Here is a 22,866-nt window from a genome sequence, read left to right as displayed (position 1 = left end):
GTATCCACGTTTGGCATTTCTGTAGTGATGAGAGCCCGCCTAATTTATGGGTGCATGAGATGGGCTCAATGTGCAGGCACTACAACGTACTGGTCACTACAACGGCAGCTTGCAATTTTCACTCAGCAACATCCACTACAATTTGTTTCTGGAAAACAAAAATCATCACAACACCTCTAGATAAATTCCCAAAGGGATATAATTTCTAAAATGGGGTCGCTTGAGGAGGGTTTTTGCTCTTCTAGCACTTAAGGGCTCTGTATATGGAGTCCGCAAACTATTAGATAATTTTTTGCTCCAGGATTCCTCCTGTATAACAATACTGCTTAGCCATATGGCGATGTTCGGGAGGGACGGAGTGCTATTGACCAATAGTGCTGCATTCTTCCTGAGTCTCGCCGTATGGCTAAGCAGTACTGTCCAGCCACATATGGGGTAGTTATACATTCAGCATAAATTGTGGAACAAATTTTGGTGCCATTTTTACCCATTTCCCAGTGTGAAAATGTAAAATCTGGGGCTAAAACAAAATTTTGGTGGTTAAAATGTAATTTTTTTTCTTCATGGTATAAAATTATGTGACTCACCTGTGGTGTCAATATAATCACTGCATCCCTAGATGAATTAATTGAGAGGTGTAGTTTGTAAAATGGGGTCTCTTATGGGGGTTCTGCTCTTCTGGCACCTCGGGCTCTGCTAATGTTATATGACACCCTCCAACCTTTCCAGCAAAGTGTGAACTCCAACATAGCACTTCTACCCTTCTGAGCTTTGCACTGTGCCTCAAAAGTAGTTGTCGACCACATATGGGGTATTAGCATACTGAGGAGAAATTGCACAACAAATTTTGGGGTCTATGTTCTCCTGCTATGGTTGTGAAAATAAAAAATTTGGGGCTAAAATAACATTTTGGTGGGAAAAATGTGATTTTCTTTTTATTTTCACGGCTCTACGATGGTGCAAACAGCCTTTGTGGGGGTGAAGGGGTTAAAGTGGGAGCTCTCCAAAAAGTAACTGCTGGATTTATAGGTAAGGATTTTCCCAAAATAGGGTCATACAAAAGAATATGCCAATCTGGCCTTCTGATTTGCCACTGAAACATTTTTACACAAATGATTTGGAGTAGCTAATTGAGCCTCGTGGCTGCACCCCAATATTAGGCCTAACAATTTTTAAGTGGAAATCTGGCTTGCTTATTTGCCACTGAAACACAATTTCATCACAAACAATTTGAGTAGCAAATGGGGCTTCATGAGACTGCCACACTGTTTTTGCACATTCTAGTTCAATGCTGGAAGATCAATTTCACACACGACAAGATCCTAAATATTTAACTGACAGGTTCACCTTCAGCAGCAGCCCTAGCGCAGGAGTGCTTTTAGTTTAGTTCCACGCCTACGTCATCCCTGACCTACATTTGTAGGCGGCAGGGGTTTTCCATTGTACTCAAACATGTCAATGGAAACTTTTTCTTAAGAAGTGGTGAGGTACTTTTGTTTCCATAATTCCCTAGTGATTTAATTTTCTGTGAATCAAAACCTAATATTTTAATACATAATTTTTATATATTAATTTAGTGTGATACAATGTATAATTTCATACATTATTCACATATGCAATTTCTAAGAATTTGAGTACACTGTCATTCTTTCTGAGCTTATTCCTGATGGATCCTTTCTTTGATGACCACAGCATTTCCTCTTCAAGAGGATGAGTATACAGTTAAGGAGATCTGTTCTAGACCTTCCTCAAGAGTCAATAGTTCTCTTTTATCCAAGGGTATTTCTGTGGTGGCACCATAAATAACTGACACCATTAGGGATTTGGGCAGCAGTCCAGAGTTAGTTTGAATCCCACTAAAATAACCTATTTTACTGTTATTTTATTATTTTATTTTTGCATACTCTTTCTAATATTTACTAAATAAATATATAGATAAACATATATTTATTATTATTATTTATTATTATAGCGCCTTACGGCACTTACCATGTGGAAAGGGGTATACATAATAAAAAACAAGTACAATAATCTTAAACAATACAAGTCACATCTGGTACATGATGAGAGAGGACCCTGCCCGCGAGGGCTCACAATCTACAAAAGATGGGTGAGGATACAGTAGGTGAGGGCAGAGCTGGTCGTGCAGTGGTTTGGTGGATCGGTGGTCACTGCAGGTTGTAGGCTTGTCGGAAGAGGTAGGTCTTCAGGTTCCTTTTCAAGGTTCCATGGGCAGCATGGTGGCTCAGTGGTTAGCACTGAAGCCTTGCAGCGCTGGAGTCCTGGGTTCAAATCCCACCAAGGACAACATCTGAAAGGAGTTTCTATGTTCTACCTGTGTTTGCATGGGTTTCCTCTGGGCACTCCGGTTTCCTCCCACATTCCGAAGACATACTGATAGGGAATTTAGATTGTGAGCCCCAGCAGAGGCAGCGATGTTAATGTGGGCAAACTGTATAGCGCTGCGGAATATGTTAGCGCTATATAAAAATAAAGATTATTATTATTATTAGTCATGAGCGAGTATACTCATTGCTCGGGTTTTCCCGAGCACACTCGGGTGGTCTCTGAGTATTTGTTAGTGTTCGGAGATTTCGTTTTCATCGCAGCAGCTGAATGATTTACAGCTACTATCCAGCCTGAGTACATGTGGGGGTTGCTAGGGAATCCCCACATGTAGTCAAGCTGGCTAGTATCTGTAAATCATTCAGCTGCCGCGATGAAAACTAAATCTCCGAACACTAACAAACACTCGGAGACCACCCGAGCGTGCTCTGGAAAACCAGAGCAACGAGTATGCTCGCTAATCACTAATTATTATTCCATGGTAGACGAGAGTCTGATATGTTTTGGTTGAGAGTTCCAGAGTAGGGGGTATGCAAGGGAGAAATCTTGTAAGCGATTGTGCAAAGAGGACATAAGAGGGGAGTAGAGAAGGAGATCTTGTGAGTATCGGAGGTTGCATGCAGTTAAGTAACAGGAAAATAGGTCTCAGATGTAGGGAGGACACAGGTTGTTCATAGCTTTGTATGTAATGGTTAGAATTATGAACTTGAGTCTCTGGATAATGGGGAGCCAGTGCAGGGATTGACAGAGAGGAGAGGCCAGGGAATAGCGGGGGACAGGTGAATTAGTTGGGCAGCAGCGTTTAGAATAGATTGGAGGGGTGCGAGAGTGTTAGAGAGGAGGCCACAGAGCAGGAGGTTGCAGTAGTCAAGGCGGGAGATGATGAGTGCATATGTAAGGAGATGGACCAGCTGCCGTGTTTCACCTGAAGATATCAATGCTACTGTGGTGTAGACATATTTCCTTGTTCTAACAATTGTAATTCTGTGAGCTGCAGTAATAACTAACAGTCACAAGATGTCACTGTCTAGAATGCAGGTGAAGTTTGCCTAGTAACACAACAGGCATAGAGTTAGTTGACAGTTAACTGCCAGCCTAGTTTGGGAGGTGGAACTGTGTGTTAGTGGCAAGTCCAGGAAGTGACTGGTCAGGAGTGCATATGAATCAGGAATAGTAGACTACTAGGGACGACATGGGGACAGCAGATTGCCGTAAATACCTTCTGTGTGATTCCATCTAATGGCCGAGGGCAACCTCAAGATGGACTTCAGGGGACAGGGGCACACTAAGCTTGTGAAGCTAGATGAAAAGATCGACTTAGACTACATGGGGCGGAAGGTATCTCAATACAGAAATGCTGCTAGAGGTGAGGAAGATCCCCAAGGGCTAGGAAAGCCAGAAAGGGGGATATGCCACCTAATCCAAGAACCAGGGCTAATGTTGTATCCAGTACCTGTGGAAAAGATAACGCATTGGGCCTTATTCTTCAAACCTGCTTGTAAATATTGTATAGTCTGCCATTCTCTAAGTAAAAGTTTTTTATTAACCACATGACTCTTGGACTGTTTTCTGCCCTAGTTCCAGAAGAAGGATTAATGGACTCAGAAGAGGCTTGTTGTCCACAAGTAGGTGGGAAGCACCACATACACAGCAGCACACCAGGACTGAGACACCCCTTGTCTGTAGGATGCCACAGCGAGTGGGGACCAGCGCTCGCCCACGACTACCTCGCTAAGGCATCTTACACATGGACCAGGGTCTTTGCAGATTCTTGGTTGAGGAATGTACGGATCTGGGAAGTATTTTTGAGTTGAAGTTGACAGGAAATGGAAAGGGCTTGGATATGTGGTGTAAAGGAGAAATCTGAGTCAAGGATTACCCCAAGGCAGCAAGCTTGTGGGACTGGGGAGAGTGAGTAGCCATTTTCTTTAATGGATAGGTCCATTGGGGGGGGTCAAATGAGATAGGGGTAAGTGGATTAAGTTTTAGAAATCTCGCGGAGAAGAAGGATAAAATAGTGGACAGATATTGTAGGATTCTGGTGAGTAGGGAGGTCATATCGGTTTCAGAGAGGTAGATCTGTGTGTCATCAGCATACAGGTGACACTGAAAGCCATGAGAGTCTATGAGCTGTCCCAGGCCGAAGGTGTAAATGGAGAAGAACAGGGGCCATAGGACTGAACCCTGTGGGACTCCGACAGATAGGGGGTGAGGTGAGGTGGTGTGTGAGTGAGAGATGCTGAATGTCCGGTCTGTTAGGTATGATAAGATCCAACACAGGGCCAAGTCTGTGATATCAAGAAATGAGAGGGTCTATAGTAATAGGGAATGGTCCACTATGTCAAAGGCAGAGGACAGATCCAGGAGGAGGTGGAGGACAGAGTAGTGTTGGTTGGCTTTGGCAGTTAGTAGGTCAATGGTGACTTTAGTTAGGGCAATTTCAGTGGAGTGATGCGGTCGGCATCCAAATTGTAAGCAGTCGAAGAGGGCGCAAGAAGAGAAGTGGGAGGAAAGTTCAAAATGGATGCGTTCGAGTATTTTTGAGGCATAGGGGAGAAGTGATATGAGGCAATAGCTAGATACAGAGGAGTCAAAAGAGGGCTTTTTAAGGATGGTTGTGATTGAGGTATGTTTGAAGCATGAGGGGAAAACACCAGTTGTTAGTGATAGGTTGAAGGGATGGATTAGTGTTGGGATAAAGACTGCTGAGGTTTGGGATGAAGCGGGATGGAATCAGGTTATGTGCACAGATGGTGAGATGTGATCTTGAGACTAGTAGAAAGTCGATCATCTGTAATGCTGGAGATGTTGGTTTTGGAGGAGGAGTGTCATAATCTGCTTAGTTTGTGGGATTAGGTAATTCACAGGTTAATCTGGACGGCCTCACTCTGGGATCCTTGGAGGCTTCTTTATAGCCTCATTGTGGGGTCATTCCTCGTCGCTTATACTTTGACCCTTGGCCGAGTGTGTGACTTTGTTGTGCCTGTGCTACTTTATGCTTGTCTGGTTCTGACCTGGTTCTGTCCATGTTTAGAGTTCCGCCTGTCCCTCCTGTACTGCGTGTATGACTCCTTGCCTACGTTCTGACTATTCTCTGCTCGCCCCTCCTGTACTGTGCCGCCCTCTCCATGTATGACCCCGTTTGTCCGACCTGAGTTACCTTATCCTCTATTCCATAGTCCCTGTAGCATCCTGCACTCATCTCCAGCAGCAGGACGATAAGCCCGACCCTGTGGTCACATGATCGTAGGTCCTTCTGCTTTCTGCTACCTTCAGCATCCCCTCTCCCTTCTCACCATGCTGCTCAGGTCCCATCTGCCTGAGCTTTCCCCACAGCATCTGACTCCGGGCTCTCCCGCAGTGTGGGTGAGTCACCCTGCTCAGCCGTGGCAGTTAGCCGTTGCTGACAGGATCCTGATAGGAGGGTCTCTGGGGGTTGTAGACTAAAGCTTTCTCTGATGTTATCAATCTTCTGTTTGAATAATGAGGCAAATTTTTCAGCTGAGATGAGTGGAGAGGGAGGAGACACTGTGGGACAGAGGAGAGAATTGAAAGTGTTGAATAGCTGTTTAGGGATGTGAGACAGGGAGTATATGAAAGATGAGAAGTAGGTTTGTTTTTCTGCAGCGAGTGTGGCCTTGAAAGCAGTGAAGGACTATTTGAATGCGATGAAGTGCTCGTGGAGAGGGATCTTTTCCATCTCCTCTCAGCAACCCTAGAAACCCACCTCAGTTCTTTGGTCAGGCTGGTGTGCCAGGGTTGTCTGTTGGTTTTGTGAGCTTTGGTATGTACGAGAGGGACGATCAATTCCAGAGCTACAGCTTTTTATATACAGAGGCAGCAGCATCCGCATTGTGTAAGGATCTTATGTCTTTAAGAGAGGAGGGACTCAGAAAGTGAGTGTGGATCGAGGTATTTAAGATTTTTGCGAGGGTGTGCAAGTTTGTGGAGTGGGGATTATGGACAAGGAGAGGAGATAGAAGAGAATGATAGTAGGTTGTGGTCTGAAAGAGGGAGCGGCAAGTTACAGAGGTTAGATAGGGAGCAGAGGCGGGTGAAGATGAGGTCCAGTGTGTGGCCATCTTTGTGAGTGGCAGCAGAAGACCATTGAGCGAGGTCGAAGGAGGAATTGAGAGATAGAAGTTTAGTGACAACTGAGAGGGAAATGTCAATGGGGATGTTGAAGTCACCCATGATGATAGTGGGGATGTCAGTGGAGAGGAAACTAAGTAGCCAGGTGGTGAAGTGGTGGAAGAAGGAGGTAGCTGGCCCTTGGGGGTGGTAAACTTCACATTTTAGTTGCCAGGAATGGAGCTGGGCCCATACCACTGCGAGGATGCAGCACACGACTTCACTCCATACACCTTGTACACCCACGGCTCCACTCTGTACACCCCGTACACCCACAGCTCCGCTCCGCACACCTCGTACACACACGGCTCCACTTCGTACACACACGGCTCCGCTCCGTATACCTTGTACACACATGGCTCCGCTCCGTACACCCGCGTCCCCGATCCGTGCACCTCGTTCACATGCGACTTTGCTCTGTACACCTCGTACACACGCGGCTCCGCTCCATACACCTCGTACACACACGATTCAGCTCCGTACACCTCATACACACGGCTCTGCTCCGTACACCTCATACACACACGGCTACGCTCCATACACCTCGTAAACACCTGACTCGGCTCCGCTCTGTACACCTCATACACACACGTTTCTGCTCCGTACACCTCATTCACACGGCTCTGCTTCGTACACCTTGTATACACGCGGCTCCGCTCTGTACACCTCATACACACACGGTTCTGCTCCATACACCTCATTCACACGGCTCTGCTTCGTACTCCTCATACACATGCGGCTCCGCTCCGTACACCTTGTACACAAAGCTCCGCTCTGTACACCTCGTACACACACGGCTCCGCTCCGTACACCTCATACACACGCGGCTCTGCTCCGTACACCTTGTACACACAAAGCTCCGCTCCGTACACCTCGTACACACACAGCTCTGCTCCGTCCACCTCGTACACACACGGCTCAGCTCTGCTCCGTACACCTCGTACACACACGGCTCCGCTCCGTACACCTCGTACACACGCGGCTCTGCTACATCCACCCTGTAAACCCCTCCTGACCCCACACATAAACTTCCCCTCATCCAGCACCATGACAACCAGCACAGCAGAGTCCTGCATACACTGAGGCCCCTGATCATGTGACCGCTGACTCCTCCCCTCCTGTGACCTCATCCCAGGTCCTGTGCGCACAGAACAGCCATATACGTGGTGTGCGGCTCTGCAGGTGGAGGTAGGTGCTGGAGATTCCCCATTACTGGGCGGGGGCAGGGGGCAGTAACTCCTCCATTAGTGAGGTGATTTGGGGGGTTTGTGCTCCAGGAGACATATTTTCCCTCTGTTCCCGGTGATGTAGACTCAGACCTGGCGGGTTGGATAGTACAGACACATATCGCGCACACTGTGCCCCTCCATCCCCCTGAGAATAGTGACCGGGGTAATAAATAACATGACGTCACTTCTGACCCTCAGTCGTGTATGTTCCAATCTACGACACAAGAAGCCGATCCCGGATCAGACGATTCCCCACATGTGACCATCACTGAGACCATCTCACACCGCTCTCTGCACCTACAGCGAGATTGCGGCTTCTTGAGGGGGAAGGGGTTAATCTGTGATGGAAATTACAGCCCTCTGGGAATTCATCTGTGGTTTTAGTGTCAATTTTTTCTCCATTGGAGAAAAATAAGCAGCGGGGACATTGTAGAGTGAAAATTGCAAATATGCCGAGGTAGTGCCCTGTACATTGTGCCCAGCTCCTGCTTCTGGATACACGCTCCCTGTAAATTAAGTGGGCTCTCCTTGATGCAGTAATGCCAAACTTGTGGACGTTAACTGCGGTTAAGGCACATCGTGGGGCTCAGAAGGGAGGGGGCATGTGGATTTGGAAGGGCAGATTTGATTGGTTTTCTACTGGGAGTGTTGGGATCCATGAGGCTTTCCCAGAGCCTTTGTGCTACATGTAACCTGGACACCCCCTATATTTCTGTTAACCGGTGACGGACTTAAGTGAGGTCTTTTTTTTTTTGTGGGTTGAGTTGAAGCTTTAATTGGTGGCATTTTGATCTTCATAACATTTTCGATCAGTTCACATTTATCCTGTGCTCTACGGTTGAGCACTTACTTCGCAGTTTCCATCTACAGTTGTGTTCAAAATAATAGCAGTGTGTTCAAAAACATGAGTTAATCACAAAATCTTTATACTAGTTTTTATTTCCTGCATTGGAAACATTGCACACTGTTGTCGAATTCAAAATGTGAAAATAAATGTATATAATTGTAACTGTTTTACAGAAAATAGCAAAAAATTAACATGCTAAAAAATAAGTGGCTGCATTTGTCGTTTTACAAACTCACAATATGTACTTTTTGTGGATTTAGCATGCCTGTGAATCACTAACCTAATCCTTAGTTGTATATCCATAGTTCACATTTATCTTGCATAGTCAACCAACATCTGGACTACAACCCACAATTTGTTTTGCTATTTGTTGGCTTTGCCTCAGAAATGGCATTTTTAATGTCACCCCACAAGTGTTCTATAGGGTTAATGTATGGGGATTGGGCTGGCCACTCCATTACCTCAATTTTGTTGGACTGGAACAAAATTTTTGCTTGTTTACTAGTGGGTTTAGGGTCATTGATTTGTAACACCCATTTCAAGGGCATATCCTCTGCAGTGTAAGGCAACATGACCGCTTCAAGTATTTTAATATAAGCAAACTGGTGCATGATCCCTGGTATGCAGTAAACAGGTCTGGCACCGTAGTAAGAGAAACATGCCCATATCATGATGCTTGCACCACCATGCTTCACTCTCTTCAGAGTGTACTGTGGCTTGAATGCAGAGTTTATTGGTCATCTGACAAACTGTCTGTGGCCCTAGGACCCAAAAAGATCAATTTTACTTTCGTCAGTCCATAAAATGTTTCTCCATTTCTCCTTAGGCCAGTTGATGTGTTTTTTGGCAAATTGTATCCGCTTCAGTACATGTCGTTTTTGTTTTTTTTTTGGTTTTTTTTTTTAACAGTAGGACTTTGCTAGGACTTCTTGCTAAGAGATTAGCTTTACACAGGTGTCTTCTAACTGTCACAGTACTCACAGGTAACTTGAGACTGTCTGTGATCATCCTGGAGCTGATCATCGGCTTAGCCTTTGCCATTCTGGCTATTCTTCCATCCATTCATATGGTAGTCTTTTGTTTTCCTCCACGTCTCTCTGGCTTTGCTTTCCATTTTAAAGCATTGGAGATTGTTTTAGCTGAACAGGCTATCACTGTCTGCACTTCTTTATAAGGCCATGTGCATACGTCGCCGGTTTTACCGCGTATACGCGGCGTTTTTGACGCTGAGGATCTGCAGCAGTTTCCCATGTGGTTTACAGTACCATGTAAACCTATGGAAAACCCAATCCGCTGTGCACATGCTGCGGAAAAAACGCGCGGAAACACAGCGTTATTTTTTCCACAGCATGTCAATTCTGCTGCAATTCTGAGCGGATCTGCAGCGTTTCTGCACCCATAGACTTGCATTGAGTCGGGCACATCCGGCGCAAAACCCCAGATGTAAAAAAAGATCTGCGGTTTAGCTGCGGGTGAAACGCTGCAGATCGGGAGGAGGGAAGTGTGTGGGCGATGACTGTGTGCGGGCGGGGTCTGCTGGCTGTCTGCGGGGGTCTGTGCGGGGCTGTCAGGGGTCTATGCAGGGCTGTCGGGAGTCTGTGCGGGGCTGTCAGGGGGTCTTTGGGTGTGTGTGTGTGTGTGTGTGTGTGTGCGCATGCAGGCATCGTCCGATGGGACTACAAGTCCCATCGGGCGATGCCTGCTACAGTGACAGTGATTGACACATTAGCCAATGATGGGTCAGTAGTAGTCCCATCATCCGGCTAATGTGTTGAATGTAAAAAAAAAAAAAACACACACATACAGTACATACAACATATGACAAGTACATACAACATACAGTACACACAACATATGACATACAGAACACACAGCAGAACATACAACAGTACATACAACATATAACATACAGCTCATACAATATGTGACATACAGTACATACAACACATATAGACATACAGTACATACATATAGACATACAGTACATACAACATAGAGTACATACTCACCATCACCCTGATCCCCGAAGCCATTGTCACCTGTAAAAAAATTAAAATAATAAACAAACAATATACTCCCTGATCCGCAGATATCCAATTAATATGAGTGTCCCACGATGATCTCCCGTGGAGAGCAGCCACATCAGCTGATGCGACCGCTCTCCAGGGGCTCCAGGAATACAATGACGGAAGGTATCCTTCCGCAATGTATTCCGCCGCCGCTGTGAAAAATAGTCCCTATTCTCACTTGTGGCACTGCTGTGTGGGAAAATTCCCATGCAGCTTTGTCATAAAGTGAGACCCTGAACTCAGGTAACCTCTTCAGTGATGCAGTACTGGAGCCATTGTCTCCTGTCAGTGTGTCACTGAAGGTCTATAGAGCAGTGACATCACCCGATGTCACTGTTCTATAGGAGAGATCGTTATGGGACACTCGTTATTAACTGGACTATGGCGGAAAGTGAGTATTCGGTTGGTTTATTTTTAATTTTTTGCAGGCGTTCGAGTATGGTAAGTGTGGTGAAAATAAGAATATTAAAATACTTTTCTGGCTGTCATTTTTTTTAACCCTTTTAACTACTATAGGATTAGTAATGGATAGGCGTCTTATTGATGCCTCTCTATTACTAACCGAGCTTAATGTCACCTTACATTAGCAAGGTGACATTAACCCCTTATTACCCCATATCCCACCGCTACAGGGGAGTGGGAAGAAAGGGGCTAAGTGCCGTAATTGGTGCATCTTAGAGATGCGCCATTTCTAGGGCGGCTGGGGGTTGGTATTTGTAGTTGTGGGGGGGGGTAAATATCCACGGCCCCTCTCTAGGCTATGAATATCAGCCCGCGGCTGTCTGCATAACCTTTCTGGCTATAAAATATAGGGGGATCCCACGGCATTTTTTTGGGGGGTCCCCCTATTGTAATAGCCAGTAAAGGCCACGCAGACAGCTGCGGGCTGACATTCATAGCCTGGGAAGGGGCCATGGGTATTACCCCCTTCCCAGGCTACAAATATTGTCCCCCAGCCGTCGGCTTTCCCCCTCTGGCGCACAAAAGTGCGCGGGAGCCCACGCCATTTTTTTCCTTTTTTTTTTTTATTAAACATGTTCATTAATCAACATCGGCCTTGCTATTATATATCTATGGATAAAACTATATATCTATGGATATATCTATGGATAAATCTATATATCTAAGGATATATCTATGGATATATATATCTATAGATATAACTATGGATATATCTATAGATATAGCTATGGCTATATCTATTTATAGATATATTTATAGATAGATATATCTATAGATAATAGATATATCTATCCATATATCTATCTGGCTACTTTCACACATCAGGTTTTTGCCGTCAGGCACAATCCGGCGAGTTTTGAAAAAAACTGATCCGTTTTTTTCTCATAGAGTTGTATTAGTGCTGGATTGCACCTTATGGCCTCACGTTTCATCAGTTTTTTGCCGGATCCATCAAAAAGCTGTTTCCAGAGGACGGAGAAAATGTACAGAGGAAGTTTTTTTTTCTGTCCGGTGAAAAAAGCCCAGCGACTGATCTCTCTCTCTCTATTCATCTATCTATCTATATTTATATCCATCCGTTCATCTGTGTGTAATGGAGTGTGGGTTGGACTAATGTAAAAGAGGAGGTTGGATAAGAAATGACATCACAATTTTTTTTTTTTGCCAAAAAACGCATCAAAACCGCGCAAAAACGAATCAAAACCACACAAAAAAAAGCATAAAAAACGCACCTGCGTTTTCTGACAAGAGCTGCGGATTTAGTGCAGAAAAATCCAGAGGCAAATCTGCAACATGTGCACATACCCTTAGTTTTACTCTCTCCAATCAACTTTTTAATCAAAGTACGCTGTTCTTCTGAACAATGTCTCGAACGACCCATGTTTCTCAGGCTTTCAAGAAGAAATGCATGTACGACATGTCCTGGCCTCACCCTTAAATAAAGGCCATCTTATTCACACCTGTTTCTTCACAGAATGATTGACCTCACTAATTGATTTCCACACTTATTATTTTGAACACACCCCCTTTCAATTACCGTATTTTCCGGCGTATAAGACGACTTTTTAACCCCCGAAAATCTTCTTAAAAGTCGGGGGTCGTCTTATACGCCGGGAATCGTCTTGTACGCCGGTGTATATGGTGGGTGGGGAGGGGGAGTGATCCTGATGACGAGGGGGCGTCTCACAGGAAAGTGAGTAATCCCCATTACCTTATCCTAGCGGTGCAGCGTGGGGGTGTCAGTGCTGGGAGCGGCGGCGGCTGCTGTGTTCTGGTGCGGCGGCTCCTCTTCTGTGTGGGGCCTCTGTGCTGTGAGGTGGCGGCGGCAGCGGCGTATCTTTATCCAGTTGGGGCTCCTCCGGCATCTCCTTAGCCCTGGAGGCCCCGCCGCAACTCCATCGGTGCAATGTGGTGGCCTCCGGGAAAATGGCCGCTGCTCAGATTCAGATCTCGTGTCCCGAGATTTCGGGACGAGATCTGAATCTGAGCAGCGGCCATTTTCCCGGAGGCCACCGCATCGCACCTATTGAGCTGCCTCCGGGAAAATGGCCGCTGCATTGCACCGATGGAGTTGCGGCGGGGCCTCCAGGGCTAAGGAGATGCCGGAGGAGCCCCAACTGGATAAAGATATGCCGCCGCCACCGCCACCCCACAGCACAGAGGCCCCACACAGAAGAGGAGCCGCCGCACCAGAGCACAGCAGCCGCCGCACCAGAGCACAGCAGCCGCCGCCGCCACTCCCAGCACTGAGACCCCCACGCTGCACCGCTACGATAAGGTAATGGGGGATACTCACTTTCCTGTGAGACGCCCCCTCGTCATCAGGATCACTCCCCCCCCCCCCCCAAAAGGCACATATTCACCGGCCCTATAAGACGACATAGGGTGTATAAGAAGACCCCCGACTTTTAAGAAGATTTTATATTTTAACTGGTAAAGTTGGGGGGTCGTCTTATACGCCCAGTCGTCTTATACGCCGGAAAATACGGTAATTATTCTAATACACAGACGCAAAAACATGCAGATCATGAATGCTGAGTCTGTTGGTTTTCTTAGAATCTACTGCACCAAGTGGTAAATTATTTGACATCTGGTATTATAATTTATACTAAAAACAATGATTTATCTTGTTAGTCATATTGGATGGACTGCTATTCTTTTGAACCCTACTGTATATCTAAAAAGGACGTGATTCAGATGAAACCCCCAATGGATCCACTCACTAAAGTGAGTACACGGCTAGAAAAACGGACACCATTGGATCACTGGCCAAAGTGTCTCAATCTGTCTTCTTATAGGGAATGTTCTGTTGGGGTTTCGAGCAGGGCTGTGGAGTTGGAGTAGGTGCCCATTTTGATGGAGTCGATGTTGGAGCCTGTATAAAATGGACTGACTATGACTCCTAAAATATATAATAAATTGGGTGCAGTAGTACAATGCAGGATGTGTTGTAAATGTTTTCACAAGAATTTATGAAATGTCCTATGTATGTCCATTCTGTTCCTAATCTAAGGATCCAGGGTTTTAGTTTAGATGAATCTATGCTGCACTTTATGTACGTGCTCAGTAGTGAGGCAGTGCTATGGAGTCGGAGTCAAGGAAATTAATGAGTCAGAGTCAGTGATTTGGCTCAACGACTCCACAGCCCTGGTTTCGACTGAATCACCTATTTTAGAAATGTAGACATAAAACCCGATGGAAGCGCTCAGCGCAGAGCTCAGGATAAATGTGAGCCGAGCCTTATTGTGATCCTTGGGAAACATTGAAAAACTCAACAACAGGTTAAGAAAAAGTTTTATTTTTTTACTCTGTTCACCATGCGGTAAACAGGATAAGATTATCTTCTGGTCAGAATAATGACAGCAATACCAGATTTACATTTTTTTTTCAGGTTTTGTTACTATTTCAAAATGAAAAACAATTTTTTAGCACAATATTTTGAGAGCTATAATTTTTTCATTTTTCTGCCAAAGGAGTCACGTAATGGTTTGTTTTTTTCAAGATGAGTTGAAATTTGTATTAGAACTATTTTGCAGTGCATAATATTTTATGATCCCTTTCAATTCCAATATTGAGAGGCAGAATTAACAGAAAACAGCAATTCAAGAATTGTTTTGCTTTGTTTTTGTTATATACAGTTCTATCAAGTGGTAAAAGTGATAAGACCACTTTAGGGTATGTGCACACGTTGCGGATTTGCCTGTGGAATTTTGTGCACAGATTCTTCCTCTCTTGGCAAAAAATGCTGGTGAAAATCTGCGCGTTTTTGATGCAGATTTTCATGCATTTTGTTTTTCATGTGGATTTGTATGCGTTTTTGAAAGCTAAATAAAGATATATTTAGCAAAAAAAATAAATAATTGTGATATAATTTTTGTCCAACCTCTTCTTTTACATACTCTATTGAAAAATAATGTTAACACACACAGGTAGATAGATAGATAGATAGATATCTCGATAGATAGATAATACCAAGCTCGATGTTTAGTAATAAACATAATAAAATGGTACATAAAGAGACAAATACACACACACACTGTGTTAGGCCGGGGTCACACTTGCGGGAAACTTGTGCTTCAGTACCCGGCACTGCCGCCGGCACTTGGACCGGAGCATTCTGCTGCATAGAAATACATGCAGCCACACACTCCGGTCCCAAGTGCCGGCGGCAGTGCTGGGTACTGAGGTGTGAGACTCGTGCGAGTTTCTCGCAATTGTGACTCTGTTCTTAAACGCAATAGCTGTTTAATTAAAAAAAAGTCGCGTGGGCTGCCGCACAATTTTCCAAACCAGAGAGGGAAAGCCAGCGACTGGGGGCCTATGTTTATGGCCTCGGGAGGGGTTAATACCCATGGATCTTCCTGGGATATTAATATAAGCTCACAGCTGTTTACTTAGCCTTTACTGCAATTAAAATAAGGGCCCCCCTCAAAAAAAATTATGTGGGGTCCCCCTATAATTAATAGCCAGAAAAAGCTATACAGACAGCTGCGTGCTGATATTAATAGCCTAGGAAGGGGCCTTGGATTTTGGGCCCTCCTGGCTACAAACACCAGCTCACAGCCGCCCCAGAAATGACGCATCTGTAAGAGTAGAATTACTGCATGAGAGTCCCAGGAACGCGAATGCTACCACTGCTGGAATGGCATCAGCATGGAAGGTGAGTGTAAGCTTTTTGTTATTCTATTGGTGCAAAAAATTTAGATCAATAAGGGGTTGTTCTAGTAGTGGGCAACCCCTCTAACCTCTTAACAACCAATGACATAGAGTGTCTGTCATTGGGTGCCTCACCGTGTTTGGTGCGGGCTCCGGTGATGATCAGATCAGCTTTCATGTGCCCCTAACAGCCGCAGGTGGAATCGCAATCCACACGCGTCTGTTAACATGTTAAATGCTGCTGTTAATCTCTGACAGCGGCATTTAACATGTATGTTCTGGAAGCGCATCACAAACCACGCCCATCGGTGCCTGGGTCACCTATTGATTGGCATGACAACCCGGGGTCTGAGGCAGACCTCTGTTGTCATAGCTGGATTGCTATGAGTGCCGCCCAGCACTCACAGAGCAGGGCTTCAGGTGATCGCACCTTCTAATCTCCCATGAAGACTATTGAAGCAGGTAAAAAGTGAAAAAAATGTTTAGCCCGATCTATCAATATATAAAAATAATTAATTCGATTGGTACACGGTGTAACGCGAAAAAAAAATCAAAACTCTAGAATTAAGGTTTTTGGTCGCTGCAACATTGCATTAAAATGCAATAACGAACGATCAAAAGGTCGTATCTGAACTAAAATGGTATAAATACAAACGTCAGCTTGGCGTACAAAAAATAAGCTCTCACCAATCCCCAGATCACAAAAATGGAGACGCTGCGGGTTTCGGAAAATGGCAACCTTTTATTTATTTATTTATTTATTTATTTATTTATTTATTTTACAAACTTTGGATTTTTTTACATGTTTAGTATCTACATACATAATGTCCTGGAGAATCATACTGGCAGGTCAGTTTAAGCATTTAGTTAGCATGGTGAAAAAACAAGCAAAACAAAAAACAACTGAGGAATTGCACTTTTTTTTTTTGCAATTTCACCGCACTTTAAATTTTTTTCCCATCTTCCAGAATACAGTATGGCAAAGCCAATGTTTTTTGCAAAACCAAAGGAATTTGGTCCCAGCCTGATATCGTGTTATCGTCCAAACTGATCAACTATCCTGGAGGAGATCATCCCCAGCCAGGAGGCAGCAGCAGCTGATATCATCAGGTGTTCATAGGAGTTGTGCCTGGACAAAACCAGCTCAGTTGAGCACCTTCCTTTTACTTTCCTTTGTAACTAAAAGGGCATCACCGATTGGTCTTGTGCACTTTTTGTTCCCCCACACCTTTTATACCACAGAACGGGAACTAACACCCCCAGACCTGAAGCTGTGTTTTCTGTGTTTTAAACCATTTCTACAACAGAACAGCTTTGATTCTGTCCTTAAAGATGCAACTTTTTTACATACTTTCTTTTACAGACTTCATATAGAAGCCTATGTAGAAAATAAGGAACAAAAATGCACAGTTTAACTGTATATTTAGTCTCACAGCGGGCCGAGTTTTCATGAAATCACATCCACTTTTTCTTCACTTTTTTGCTACACAAAAACTCCTTAGAAAAATATGCATTGTTTATGCTATGTGTGAACAAAGCCAACCAGACTTGTTTGGCAAAATGGCACTACTACAGCTCATGTCACAAAAAAGCAAGACCTCGGGTAATGAAGCTTGTGTAAAAATAAAAATGTTATGGCTGCTTTGACTGAGTGAATGAACAAAAAAAATCCTTAGATCCCAACTGCCCTGGATACAGTGGGACAGTCCTGGATTTAAGTCTACATTGTGCAGTCTCGGGTATCTGCTGAATGTCCTTCGCTGCCACCGCCCCTCTGGCATCTCCTGGCAGAGTAGTCAGAAAAGGGCTGTAGGTTTTAGTAATGAATATGAAGGGAAAAAAGTACAAAATGCTGTAAAATAACTGCATTAACCTTCTCCTGTCGCATTCACTTCACTCCAAGAAGTGACCAGCAGCCAATGATGGAGACTAGAGAAGCTGTCTAAGGCCGGGTTCACATTTGTGTCTGCATGCGTCATGCGTACATATCTTTAACATGGTGTACGCAGGGACATGCGTTCGCTTGCGGATGCGTAACGCATGTGTCGTTTTGAGGTGTGCTGCGCGGTCCGGTGAACGCAACATGTTGCATTTTCTGTAGCATCAATTATGCGCAACAATGCGCATGCGGATGATTGCGGACAGAGTGCGTCAAAACAACACATTACTGTCTATGGGAATGCATTGAAACACAAGGTCATGCGTACGCCTGCGTTCGATACACAGGCGTACTTCTGACTAATTTTGTCTTGGAAACTATGTCACCACCTGAAAATTGCCAGCTGTATAAAAGGGGGTCTGGAGACAGGAAGTTACTCTCAAGACTCTTGATGCGGGCACAGGACATTGGATGAAGGCAGAAGACTCTATATGTAAGTAGAGAAGCTTTGAAAATGTCTGTCTCTCACCACATTCTGTACTCTGTACTTTTTTCTGTTGCTTCTTAGACTGTTTGTTGCTGACATCCCGGTGCTGCTGTCTTGGTCTCGCTGCTGTCTTGGTCCCAGTGCAACCTTCTATGTAAGTAAAGAAGCTATGAAAATGTTTTTCACTCTGTACTCTGTACAGATTTTTTTTCCATTCCTTGTAGATTAGGTGCTGCTGTCTTGGTCCCGGTGCTGCTGTCCTGGTGCTGTTCTTTAGTCCATCCTGGTACTGTGCTGCAGTTCCTGTTGTGTGGTGCCTGCCTGCTGTGTGGTTGGACAACTGCCTGTAATGTAAGTATGAGTCCCTTTTTTTGGCCTACATTTTGTGTGTTCTAAAACATGTTAATTTTTTTCTTTTCTCTAGTGTTTCACTTGACTGCTGCCTGCGATTCCAAGATGTCCTCCAGTGAGGCTTCCCAGACTGGACATGACACAGATTATATAATCACATTGGATATACTGATTGGTATGTATTGACTAGCAATACTATACATGTGTTAAATCATGTATTTTCTTTGCAGGTTCCATCCAGTGAGGAAGAGCAGGAGCAGTCAAGTGGAAATTATTCTTCCCAGGGTCGTCGGCCTTAGGTTGCTGAGGAGGAAAGACAGGTGTAAGTATCCTTTATCAGAGTTGTAATTGAATTTGTTTTCATTTTTACTAACAAATTCTTTTTTTGTATTTCATCTATAGGTTCCACAACGTGACATAGATAATGAGTTACTTATTCAAGCTGTGCAAGACTGAGCAGCATTGTGGGACCCCCGTGATCGGAATCATTCCGACTCAGTCTTGATCCGACGACTCTGGGAAGAAGTGTCCAGATCTGGATGATTGGGATCATGTGACGCCAAAAGTCAGAAAGGATTTTGGTAAATATTGCTATTTTGGACCCATCTGTTTTTCTGTAAATTTTGCTTTCTTTTAACAATTTTTTTTTCTTTCCCTTTCACAGAGAAGAGAGTAAAAGATCGTTGGCGATCGATGAAGGATCGCTTCAATAAGGACATGAGAGAGGAGATTCGGGTTCGAGGTGGTGCAGCTCGAAAAATCAGAAAATGCAAGTACCATAACCAGCTTTCTTTTCTGAAGCCAGCGGTTGCTCAGTGAACGTGAGTATCTTTTGTGTTGTCGTTTACTATTATTTAAATTTTTTTGTTATAATGTTTTTTTATTTCATTTCCACATAGAACCTGGAGCAGCACTGTAGAACCTCGATCATCCTCTGTTGGAGCGGCCCCTCATTGACCAGGCAATGAACCGAAACCATCCCAATCATTCACCAGCGATGGATCAGCCAGGCAGGCTTCACAGGCTGGGGAACAGAAAGCCAGTCCTTCTGGTTTTCCCCTCTCCCAGCCCTCTGCCACTACTTTACTTGGGACTGCTCGCCAGCGGCAGAGGGCCCGGGAGAGGTCAGTCATGCCCGAGTTTATTCAATTAAGCTCGGTCTTCCAGGCTGGGATGAAGGCGGTTGTGGATAGAATGGAGAGTGGGTTCACTCATGTGAACACACTTTTCCAGAAAGTCCACAGATGCCTTTACCGCCTGGAAGGAGACCTTAATAGACGGCGCAACATTATTTTTCCACTATAGAACCGGGCATGACGGAAAACCTTAGTCCTGATCTCCAGCTGTTTGTGATGAAGGCCTGTCAGGATGCTTATACCGAGGCTATGTAGCGGTCCTGAAATCAGCAGCAGGCACAAAGTTCATTCCCTACAGGGCAACAAGCTCCAGGACAGCAGCTGTGGCAGAATCCGCCTGCACCGACTTGCCAAGGGACTTATCTACAACCACCACCGCTGGACATTACGACATTTCCAAGAATACCCAGCTTCACCATGCAGCCGAGTGCAGCAGCCCAGCCATCCGCATCCACCACCACGCAGCCGAGTGCAGCAGCCCAGACATCCACATCCACCACCATTCAGCCAAGTGCAGCAACCCAGCCGTCCTGTTCCACCATCAAGCCGAGTGCAGCAGCCCACACTTCTACTACACCAACACAGCACCAGGAAAAAAAAAAGCAGGAAAACCAAAGTCCTGGAGGAGAAAAAATGGGGAAAAAAATACACACACCCTCACCTCTTAATATGTCTTTGTTTTCTAGTCTGTCCACACCTTCCCCTGGTTCTTTCCCTTCCAATGTGTCAATCCTTTCCAACTTGTTTTGCACTCCTAATGTGTCCTCTTCCCCCAATGTGTCTGACCCAATCCTCCAATTGTCTTCACTTCCCCTGTCACAACTTCCCCAACCACTCCTAACCTACCATCACAGCCTGACACCCCCCCTGGTCCACCATGTTACTCCCACCCACAGACCCCGAAAGTAAATAATCAGTAAATCTTTTTTTTATAAAAAATGTAATCTTTTTTAATTTTTGTTAGTAAAAAATTTTTGATTCACAATACTGGTCTCACTGTGTTTTCTTTATCTATTTAACCATGTGTTTATTGTTGAATGAAATATGAACGGGTGTAACAGTTAAGGTGTTTATCATACAAGTTACATTCAAGGTGTTAATATTAGAGTCAGAAACCATTACAGGTACATTTTATTTACAGTTTAAACCATTTCATCTTGCCATGCCACACGTCCAATATCAGAGACAAAATAGGCTGCAAATTTATCCCTCATTTGGGCAACTTCTACTATAGTCCTCAGAGGGTGATGTTGGTAATCCTGCAATGTGGCATTAACAGTTTCCTCAAGTTCAAAGCGGGGTTGCTCTTTTGACAGGATATAGTTATGCCGAACAACGCATGCTTTCACAACCTCCTCAATTGTCTCTATTTTTAGATTGATGGCTGTTCCCAAAAAGCGCCATTTAGATGCCAGCAAACCAAATGCACACTCCACAGTTCTTCGTGCCCTTGTCAGTCGGTAGTTTAAAATCCTTTTTGTGTGACTCAAGTCCCGACTTGAGTACGGTTTTATTAGGTTGGCACACATTTGAAAGGCCTCATCCCCAACAATAACACGGCATTGGCGCTCCTTCAGTGTTAGGAAGAGGTTGTGGCGGTGGAAAATTAAAATTATTCTCATATAATCGTTGACCCATGTCCGAGTTTTGACTCCGTGAGTCATTTCCTCGTCCAAATGAGCCAACGTCAATGGCGAAAAATCGACAAACTGCATCTGCAATTGCCATGAGAACAATTGAAAAGTATTTTTTATAATTGAAGTACTCGGATCCACTTCCTGCAGTTTTCAGAATCCGAATGTGTTTGCTGTCCACAGTCCCCACACAGTTAGGAAAATTACAAACTTCACTGAATTTTGCTGCATTTTGCAGCCACAATTCAGCTGTGGGTTGGGGGAGGAGTTCTGTATGCAGAACGTCACACAACGCACGCCAGGTGTCTCCAACAATCCCAGAAAGGGTGGACAGTCCAATCCAAAACTGAAAATGTAGAGATCTTAAGGTCTCTCCCGTAGCCAGGAATCTGTGGAACAGACAAAGGAACAAATAAATCAGTACATGGCTTTTCTAACAATAATGGTAACGACAGGTGTTTGTTGTTCAAAATGATGTACCTTATGATCACCAACAGATGTTCTTCAGCAGGAATTGCTCTACGTAGTTGGGTGTCCTGCCTGCTGATGGATCCTCGGACACGTTGCAGCAAGTCATCGAAGCTCTGTTCCGACATCCTGGTGTAGTCAAAAAAACTTCTCCAGATTTTCACGAAGCTCTGTGTACAATGAGTGGTAGGCTCCACGGCTCTGTCTGAGTCCAACAATGGGATGTTGCCAATAGCGACGACGATCTCTTCTCCGTCTTTCTCTTCTACTTTCTTCCCCACAAGCCACAGCGAAAGAAAAAGCCAATTTCAATGATAAAGTCAGATTGAAGCTCTCCACACTATCCATCTTGCAGCAGCATCCAACATACAAAGAAGCGGATTTCAGCTGGGCAGTGTCTCTATATATAGAAAACCCATAAGCCACGCCCATTGGGAAATAACGTACGCATGCGCATAAACAACGCAAACAAATGCAAAAACGCGTGCATTTGCAGTTTTTTTGACGTCATGCGTAAGCATGTAGATAAACGCTTCGTACACATGCATTTGCATGCGTTTTTGCATGCGTTTGCGCATGCAGATGATACGCTGTGGACACATACGCAAATGTGAACTTGGCCTAAAGCAATTCACGTCATGTTCATGTCTTTAAGAAAAAACAGAATAGAACATCTACATTATACACATCATTACAAGTTTCTCTTACTACCTCCAGTAATTGTATTCTTACATGGGATTTTTATGATGTTACATCTTCTTCACATTCAGGCCCCTACAATATTGGATTCTCCCAGTTGAGTTCTTCGATATAACAGAATTTTCCTGATTGACCCTTCAAGGATGGATAAAGAAAGAAACAAGATGGTGGAGAGGATATTAGGCCTCACCCTAGAGATCCTCTTCCGGCTTACTGGAGAGGTGAGAGATTCTGATGACGTTACATTACATCATTCTTACAGTGCCTTGTGAAAGTATTCGACCCCCTAGAACTTTTCATCCTTTTCCCACATATCATGCTTCAAACATAAAGATACCAAATATAAATTTTTGGTGAAGAATCAACAACAAATGGAACATAATTGTGAAATTGAATGAAATTTATTGGTTATTTAAAATTTTTGTGGAAAATCAAAAACTGAAAAGTGGGGCGTGCAATATTATTCGGCCCC

The 22,866-nt window shown here is 44.4% G+C and overlaps 2 protein-coding genes across 2 annotated transcripts in view; both read left to right on the top strand.

The window, feature by feature from the left end:
* Positions 1-22,866, top strand: part of LOC143768173 (uncharacterized) — a 44,018-nt gene that overhangs the window by 2,797 nt on the left and 18,355 nt on the right. The gene's annotated exons all lie outside the window — the stretch shown is intronic.
* LOC143766194 (uncharacterized) overlaps positions 7,694-22,866 on the top strand; it is a 96,553-nt gene continuing 81,380 nt past the window's right edge. The window contains exon 1 of the mRNA XM_077253676.1: positions 7,694-7,729. The gene's annotated coding sequence lies outside the window, so the exon portion shown is untranslated. The remainder of the gene's footprint in view (positions 7,730-22,866) is intronic.

Source organism: Ranitomeya variabilis, chromosome 4 (genome assembly GCF_051348905.1).
Source record: "Ranitomeya variabilis isolate aRanVar5 chromosome 4, aRanVar5.hap1, whole genome shotgun sequence".
NCBI lineage: Eukaryota > Metazoa > Chordata > Amphibia > Anura > Dendrobatidae > Ranitomeya > Ranitomeya variabilis.
Note: the sequence above shows the minus strand (reverse complement) of the source record. Positions and strands in the feature narration are given on the sequence as shown.